Below are 9383 nucleotides of genomic sequence, written 5' to 3'. Positions count from 1 at the left end.
ATATGCAATGAAGGGCCTCAATTTTGTACGAAATGATGGGCACCAACATCGATGGGGATGGCGCATAGCATCCTTTGAAGTTTCGTTAGTGTTTTCCTCGTTGACTGTTATTCATGTCGACATTCGTATGACAACAAACATCAACCTTGTTCGCAACACATGGTGTTGATGGTGGGCATCAGTGTCAACTTTGAACATCATCCTAGTTTAAAATGTGTATCAACATTATTGGTCATGGTGAGTATCAGCACTTATGTCAATGATGTGTGTTGGTCTTATTCGAGACAAGAATGGCATAGAGCTAACAATCAAAGCTCTGATATTTCTTTGTGGGTACTAACTACTCCAGTTGGTAAGGGCTTGTAAATTGTTGCCACCATCTCAAGCGCGGTCGTCACCTACACAATAATAAACTACCACCTTATCAATTTCTGGATCGAAAAAAAAAGAGCTCTTATCGGGGTTACCTCCCAGCCACCAAACCTCCATGAATGTGTAGAAACCAATTCTATTTATAGATTTCTAAAGGAGGCATTCCAATCATTTTGATCATAAAATAGAACACTGCATCAAATGGTTCATATTGATACTTCTTATAATTCAATTTTTTTTTTTTTTTTATGTTAATGTTTTAATAGCATCTGACTTGAGCAATTTTGATCTCATCGGATTCATTTCGTTGGGACGCTCATTTCAATTACCAGCACGCAAAAATCAAAAGTCATTCATTCATTCAAAAGATCTAAAAGTCTTAAGAAGTTTCTTATTATACTTCCAAGAGCTTGATTTAAACTCATAATAACTAGGATTAAAGAATTCTTGATAACACTGGGTTCATCTCATTGAAATGTTTGTTCCAACTATATATTGTTCAAAAATGAGGTTCACACGGTCTCAGCGAGATTTGAATATTTGGGCATTTAGAAATCTGAAACTTATATCAATAGTCATGCCCCATCAGATGATTTTTTCTGCCTAAACCTAGAAACCAGTTCACTGCTTCAAAATTTTCCCGGATACCGATTGCCACAACATTTCTTGCCAACAAAATTTCAAGTAATGCAGAGAGAGAGAGAGAGAGAGAGAGAGAGAGAGTGATAATCTACAATCAAACTTGAATGAAACTAGCCTTGATACCAAAAGCTTTTTACGAATCAAGTAGCAAGAATCAGCATGAAACAACCACACACTAAGTTAGGTGTACAGATCCGATAACAGGCAATAGACATCAAGAAGACACAGAAATCCACCACACGTCGAAGTACAAAAAATCGTAAAATCCAGATCGATCAACCACAACTAAAGGAAAGTAGGATAAATCATACCTTTGAATCCACTTTTGACAGCCAACTGATTGAGTGAGAACGGATCCCGAAAATCATTTCGATGCTTTTCCCCAGCAGTAGAGTCGATTTCATTTCAATCAACAAAAGAAGAATCCAAGCAAGGTAATACAGCAGTCACACGAAAGGGCAGCTGCTCTCTTCGTGCGTCGTTTAAATTGAAAAAACCGAGGAAGTAAACCTCGGCTCGCCGCAATTTCAATTCCATGCAGTTTCTTCTTGTGAAGAGATGAGAACTACGGCCATTTCATGCTTCAGATGCATCGAGCGGCGACGGCCCGAGGGGACGGGGGGTGGAGAAGGGGGGAGATGATGACACGGGAAACGGGGAAAGAAAGCAGAGTTCAACGAATCTGAGCAACAGGCATATGTGCGATTTATACATTTTTAGTTGGGGACACAATTTTTATGTATTTATACCTATGTACATCAAATTTTTATATTTACACATATTCTTAATATTTTAAATTTATGTATAAAAATATTTAATATACTTATACAAAATTATAATAATATTATTTTTGATATATTAAAAATTTAAATGATATGTATGTAAATAAGAAAATTTAAGTGTGGGATATATAAATTAAAAAAAATTATGTTATATATATATAGATAAATTCTTGAAAATGTAAATATGAAAATTTAAGTGTGAGATATATAAATTAAAAAAATTATGTTATATAGATAAATTCCCTAGATTAATTTATGGGGATGCGCATCTCAATGAGTCAAAATATTCAAAAATGTTCTAAATGAAAATATGACACCAAATAGGACGCAATGGAGAAAAAGGATTCATGTAGCCGACCCCACGTAGTGGAATTAAGACCGTTGTTGTGTTGTTGTTGTTCTTAAGTTGTTGGAAAACTTGTAAAATTTTAGTAAAGACGAACGTGCATGACACTCACTTTCTATATATTTATATATCTAACTAAAACTTGTGCATGTGCATCATCTACATATATGAAAAGATGAACTTAGGTGGTAATATTTCAAAAGCAAAATTTTGGTATTAGATATATAAAAATATAAGAATTGCCTGGTAAGTTTGTAAATAACCCAATTATAAATTTTCATTTATATTATTATTGATGAGAATCCAAAATTTCATGTACTAAAGTATAATTTTCCGACGCATTTTTTTTAAATAATCATGAGCATAATTTTGAAACAAATTGAAAGGGAAAGTAGACTTTAGAATCCTACAAATTTAAATTGAATGAGCATCTCATAGAATTAATTTCAATGATGCTAAAATCTTAAGGCATGAATCGGCTAAATTAGATTGATTTGAACCAAGCTATCTCCTCATTGTGATCACATCTTGAATGATATTGTATGTATTTATAGATGTATTTATCATGTGTATGTCTTCTTAACACGTTCAAGATAAAATGTAAAAGTATGATTGAATTGCTTTGTCATATGAAACTCCATAACATCAATTGCTAGTGTCAACAATTGTTTTTGATTCTCTCATTTAACCTTTTTGGCCACCATTTAACCTTTTTGGCCACCTTTACTTTAATTTGATCTCTCCATCTTTCAAGTGAATGACCATATTGATCGCTCATAGTTACTTGATGCTTAATTTCACATAACATTCATTTTGCCTAATATTACAATTCTAGCATATGTATTAGTATATGTTTATTGCTGTCTAATGCTTTTTTTTTGTTCAATTATTATCGTTCTATGGCATTTATTATGATGTGATATTTTTCATCAGATGTCACTTCTATTAGATGCTTAACACTAATTATTGTTTGATTTTCACTATCACTTAAAGTCTGATATTCACAACTATTTATTTGAACCGTAGAACTTTTAAATTCCCTTTCTCAATTATAAATCACAAGCATAACACCCCTTTTTTTTTTTTTAATTTATGTTTTCTCAATTTTTTTGTGATACTAAACTACATATGATAAAACTATTCCAACAAAACTACCTCAGTATTTCTACCCATTCATAATTATCACATAAAATTTATATCTCTTCTGCATTTAAAGTTTTATTATAGTGGAATATCTTTTTGAGGTTAAGATATTAAAATTGATATCTTTACAATATTGAATATTGATTCAATCTGCAGTTACACAGTTATTTAGTTTCCTGGCAAAAAACTTGACCGAGTTAGGCGGTTAGTATGCAAAATGGATATGTTACAAAGTTTAAAATTTGATTCATAGTTTACATACTAAGGGTTCTATGCAAGTATACATATCGCTCAAGTAATATAGGGATCTAATAGAGTTCTGATTATCGATGCCACAAAGAAGTGGGGTAAGCAATTCCTTAGGCGAAGTTCTAGTATATTATTATCAGGTCTTAGTTTAGAATGTCGATTAATGATATTTTTCTAACAACTACTCCTAAATACAAACCTAAATCTAAAGTTAAACCTAACTAGATAAATTGGATTGGTGAATTTTAACATGTAAAAACTACTTTTTCTTGTGGTGACTAAGATAATGTGTAGGAATTGGATGCTTAAAATCAAATGTGGTCAATGACAATAGAAGTAAAAATCTGAGTTACCCTCTTCCGAGTGTATAACATAGCTCAATTAACATATGATTAATTCATTAAAATAACTAGATTATCACGGCAAAACTTCTAACTTATCACCCTAGAGTCTCCTTCTCCTAATAGCCCTCTAATTGGCTTAGTCTTAGATTTAAGGTACAAAGCCCTAGATCAAATTGGTTAAGAATCTATCCTGCCACCCTAGAAATACCAATTTTCACCTATCAACGAATATCTCCCTAACATTTCATTGAACCTTAGGACTAATTTTTATTCACCCATAAGTTCAATGTGGTTCCTCCTAGTTGTTACAGTCATGGCCTTCCCGAAACTCCCTAGTTGTTATAGTCATGGCCTTCCCGAAACTTATGGGTTTACAACAAATTTTAACATACCAATTGTTCATATTGATTAGTAAATGACATCTAAAGTAAGAACCATCACTATGATATGAAAAACCTATTCTAACATGCATCATAACACCCTAAACATTCATCAAATTCATTGCAAAAGAAAAGTACAAGAATTCTACTTCACAAAGCAGATGTTACGCACAATAAAAAACTTCATTAAATTAAAGCAAATCCACTAGAAAATTGCTTACAAGTACAAGATAATAAAGAACACAATACTTAGTTTTTTCCCTCTGAAAGAAAAATAAAAATCCCTATAACAAAGTCTCATGGCAATCTATGCAAAGCTAATACAATCCCTTACATATATCTCTCAAAATCTCCTCATTAATCTCTTCAGAAAATGTAAAAATCTAAATTTCTACTCCCATCTATGACCTCTCAGCCTTCCAGGACTTATAAATGTCAAAAAGTATTTTTTCAAGCATATAAATCCTTCAAATAACTTATTGGGGCATGTAGAAAAAATGCCCCCGGGACAGTTCGAGCGCCTAGGCATCAGTCTGCGATGCCTAGGCGCCTTCTTCTCTGTTTTCTAGGCAGAGGTTGACGCCCGCCTCCACCCTGCTAGCAGCAACCCCATTTGCTCCTGTTTGCCTTTGTTTTGTCTCGTTTCAGCTCCAATCCGCTCCAAAAGAAATCGCCCCTGGACAGTTCGAGCGCCTAGGCATTAGTCTGCGATGCCTAGGCGCCTTCTTCTCTGTTTTCTAGGCGGAGGTTGACGCCCGCCTCCACCCTGCTAGCAACAACCCCATTTGCTCCTGTTTGCCTTTGTTTTGCCTCGTTTCAGCTCCAATCCGCTCCAAGTGTTATACCTTCAAGATAAACATGAAAATCAACTTTCTTTAAAGTGCAATTTCATTCAAAAACATGTTTAAATGTAAATGAAATTAAGCATAAAAAGCATATTAGTGACAGACACAATACTTCTACTTATACAGTGGTTCAACTAGCAATTCCACACCATTCAAAAGATAATATATAAATAATTATGCAAATAAACTTATTTAGCCATTAAATTAAATGTAACCTAATTAACATTTATTATTATTTCATCATCATCATCATTATATTAAATTATTTCTATTTTTAAAAGAAAGAAATTATGAACCTAATTAAATTTGACTTCTACTAAAATAATTAAAATAATATTTTTGCTCTATATATATGAAGCTATATATATTACAAAAATACTAAGAAAATAATTATTAAGGATAGGAAGGAAGGGGGAGAGCATCATCTTCCTCCGATTTCAAAAAGGAGCAAAGGAGGAGGAAGGCAGAGTTCCGGTGATCTCTACACACCACAATCCCTCTACTGCCTTCCTGACCAGCTCTAATCACAATCATGTCACAAGGACTCGATCGCCAAGCCTATGGCTTTGGGCCAAATCAAGAGAAAGGAAGGAAACGAATCGAATAATTTTGGCAGCTACAAGAGGGCATAAGAGAAATAAAGGTATATATAGAATTTCTTACTCCTTATAAGTCTATGAAACTTGATCAAGACTAAAAAAAAAGGCCTAATCAAAACTCTTAAGCAACATTGCATTCCCTATCAACATTAAGTCATATTCTTCCTAAATATAAAGTCACATTGTTTAGTCCTCAATACTCTTCTTTGGGACCCACATCATTACCTCACTTGCATTGAAGTCATCTTCTTCTCCTCTGAATAGTGAAATTTGATTCTTCAATCGGGTGGCACCATATGGCAAGTGAGATTAAAATGACATTTAGTAGAAGAGATAATAGCTTAAAAAATTCTTATGAAAAATCAAGAGCCAAAAAATAAGGAAAGGTTTACATACACGCCACTCTATTCCTATGTAATTACATATCTAAAACCTAAAATTAAATTTTTACATATATGTCAGCTTACTTATTTATGTAAAGATGTAACTCACGTTCTAAGTTAAAGCAGTGATCTTCTCTATATAATATGAAATAATTGGGTGGTATTAATGTGAAAATCAAACTTTCAGTGTTTGATATGTACATACGTAAGAATTTGGGGGCTTGTATGTAAAAGCCCCTAAAAATAATGAGTGGGTGGAGATACTAAAGCACATGTTGAGAGCTGACTCCATGCATGCACTTGTCATTAATTTAAAGCTACATTTCATTGCTTTTTATCGCTTTTAAGTTGATATTATTAGAGAGGTGAAGCGAACCAAGACACGGACGTCAATTTTTAATATTTATTGGGCCATTTACATATACATATCACGTAATTATTATATATTTGCATATCTAAACTCTAAGCTTTTCATATGTAGACGTCTAGAATTCAAATTGTTTACATTAAGGCTCTGTTTGGTGCAGCTGCAGTTTCTCAGCTTTTCAGTTGCAGCTGCGCTGCCCCGAGAAACTGCTGCGGTAAAACTAGTTGTATGTTTGGTGCAGCTGTGTGAAAATAGATGTTGGGCAGTTATTTCTAGAAAAATGACTATGATGCCCTTGTTTGGTAAAACTGTTTAAAAAAGAATTGTGAGAGCGGCATATTTGACACTTCTGAAGCTGAATTTCAGTTTGAAACAGTTCAAAAATTCAGATGCCCAACTAACTTAACGATGAGTACGTATAGTTATAAAGAAAGAGGAAAAAACAACAATTTATAAAAACCATAGCCAAAATTTCGTAAATTATCTATCCAATGAAAACCACAGCTAGTATTACTAGTAAATTTTAATGGCATGAAATGGTATTATGCATATTTGCTACTAGCTATGAGTCCAAAAAAAAATGAAAAAGATGTCTCACATCACTGTCTCATTTTCTCTACTTTTTGTCTCATTTCACAGCTTGTGTGTGTGTGAAATTTACTTCTCTTCTCATCAGAATGTCACAGGTGGTACCACAAGTAAATTTCAATGGCTTCGAATGAAATTAGACATATTTGCTACTAGCTATGTGACCAAACAATAAAAAAAAAAACATAACTCACATCAATGTCTCATTCTTGTTACTTCTCTGTCTCATTTCGCAGTGTGTAGAGATATCCTTCTCTCATCACCAGAATGTCTTGCGTGATATCATAGTAAATTTCAATGACATGGAATAAAACTATACAAATTTGCTACTAGTAGTGAGATTTAAAAAAAAAAAGAAAATCAGGGAAAGATCCACAACAACAAATTCATCACCATATAGAAGCACCAAACCAAAAAAAATACAGCTGAATTTACACAATGCAGAGCAACGAGAAATGAAAATGTCTCAAAAAATATAAGGAGGGGGGATACCGCAATAATGTGGACTTCGGCACGTTGGTTAGGGCAGATGAAAAAAAAATCTCCGCTGGAAATAGAAAAAACAGAAACAGTAATGCGGGGTTGAAAGAGGGGTATGCACGTAAAAATCTTGAAAATAAACACGAGCCGCGGGGTCAATCCCGCGACCCGATTTTCGTTGTGCGGCACTGCTGCCGCAATTGGAAAGCCGCCCCAAACGACGAAATTTTGTGACCCTCTGACGCACGCACTAAAACAACCGCCCAAAGAGAGCCTAAATAAAAAAATATATATATTATTATTAATTATTTTTTTAACAGTAAAATGTATCTTTTCATATATGAATTCATAACACAAAGTGATAGAAAAATAAAAAAAAACAAAATTTAGGTGTTTAATATATAAATATATAGAAATTATATGTCGTAAATGTAAGTTTCCTTATTTTATCTTGTGGAAGTGTTTCGTATGGTCAAACTCTCTCGGTACGGATAGTTGCAATCATTATATTTTAAGTATGTATTTTATGTAAATAATATTTTATTAGAGAGATGGAGGAGAAAACAGAGCATTATTTCTTCTAATATTTTAGTGTGCGCTGCCCAACTCTCATGGTACGAATTATTATATTTTAATTATATATATTCTTAATATAAATAGTTAGTGTTGACTTGTTAAATTTGTAATAAAATCATAATTATATAGCTATCATAAAAGGTGAGAATTTGCGCGTAATTTTGTTTGAAAGTAAATATGTTTTGGATGATTGGAAATTTTCTTCGTCTCATTGAAGTTTGATGTGGGAACAATAATTATTTATCAGGCAGGTATCTGAATATATTTTAGATAATGGTTCTTCCTAATTAAAATTCAAGATTATTAGGACAACAATTTTAGTATGTTTATGATCAAACTGACTGTCTCAATAAGATGAACCCAATGATGTCAAGATTGGTTCTATCGGAGTCCAACTGAGTCTAGATCAAGCCGTTGAGGCACAATTGAAGATTTTGAATCATCAATTGAATGATAAAATGAACTCTATATTTGACATATTTATAGTTAAATTGACCAACAATATGAGAGGAATCATACGAGCCTATTATTGTTGAATTCCTTGGTCATTAAGGCACTCAATCATTAAAAAATCACTTATAATCAATGGAGACCAGTATAAATCATCCAATCACGTGGTTGGAAAAGTTATGTCCCAAAAGACCAAAACACCCTTCTTGAAAAAGGCTATAAATTATCCCATTTCTTCACTTGAGGGGAGCAGAAGAAGAGAAGTTGTGGTTTGTTTTGGAGAAAAAGACTAGATAAGTAACTATAGCTCTTCATAGCCGTCAACTACCATCGGCCACCGTTGATCGTCGACAGCAATCACCGCCCATCACTTGCAGTTTGTCGCCCTCGATCATCAGTGACCACTGCTTGCAATTATTGTAATAAAAATATAGCTATTGTGTTTAAAAGTTATATTTTATTTGTTTTTTTGTAAAGATAGGTGTAATTTTTGATGTAAAATTATAACCACATTTCTCCCTGCCACGAGAGAAGGGCTGTTTCCATTTTTTTTCCCTTTCAAGGATTTTCCACATGAAAAATCTACGTTTCCCCTTCAACTACTTTTCTTTTATCTCTTTATGTGTTGAATATTCGTGAATCACTAAGATATTAAATTATCACTCAATCGCAGTAAATTTTATGATATATTAATGAGAAAATCACAAACCCTAAAGTCATGGCACTCAATATGCAAAAGCAACACCACGAGTTTGAGATTAAATCAAACTATCAGCAAATAATTTTATTTTATAAGGTATATTAAGATAAAAGTTTTCGGGAGAGGTTATCCCTTAT

Source organism: Phalaenopsis equestris, unplaced genomic scaffold, assembly GCF_001263595.1.
Source record: "Phalaenopsis equestris unplaced genomic scaffold, ASM126359v1 Scaffold000002, whole genome shotgun sequence".
NCBI lineage: Eukaryota > Viridiplantae > Streptophyta > Magnoliopsida > Asparagales > Orchidaceae > Phalaenopsis > Phalaenopsis equestris.
Note: the sequence above shows the minus strand (reverse complement) of the source record.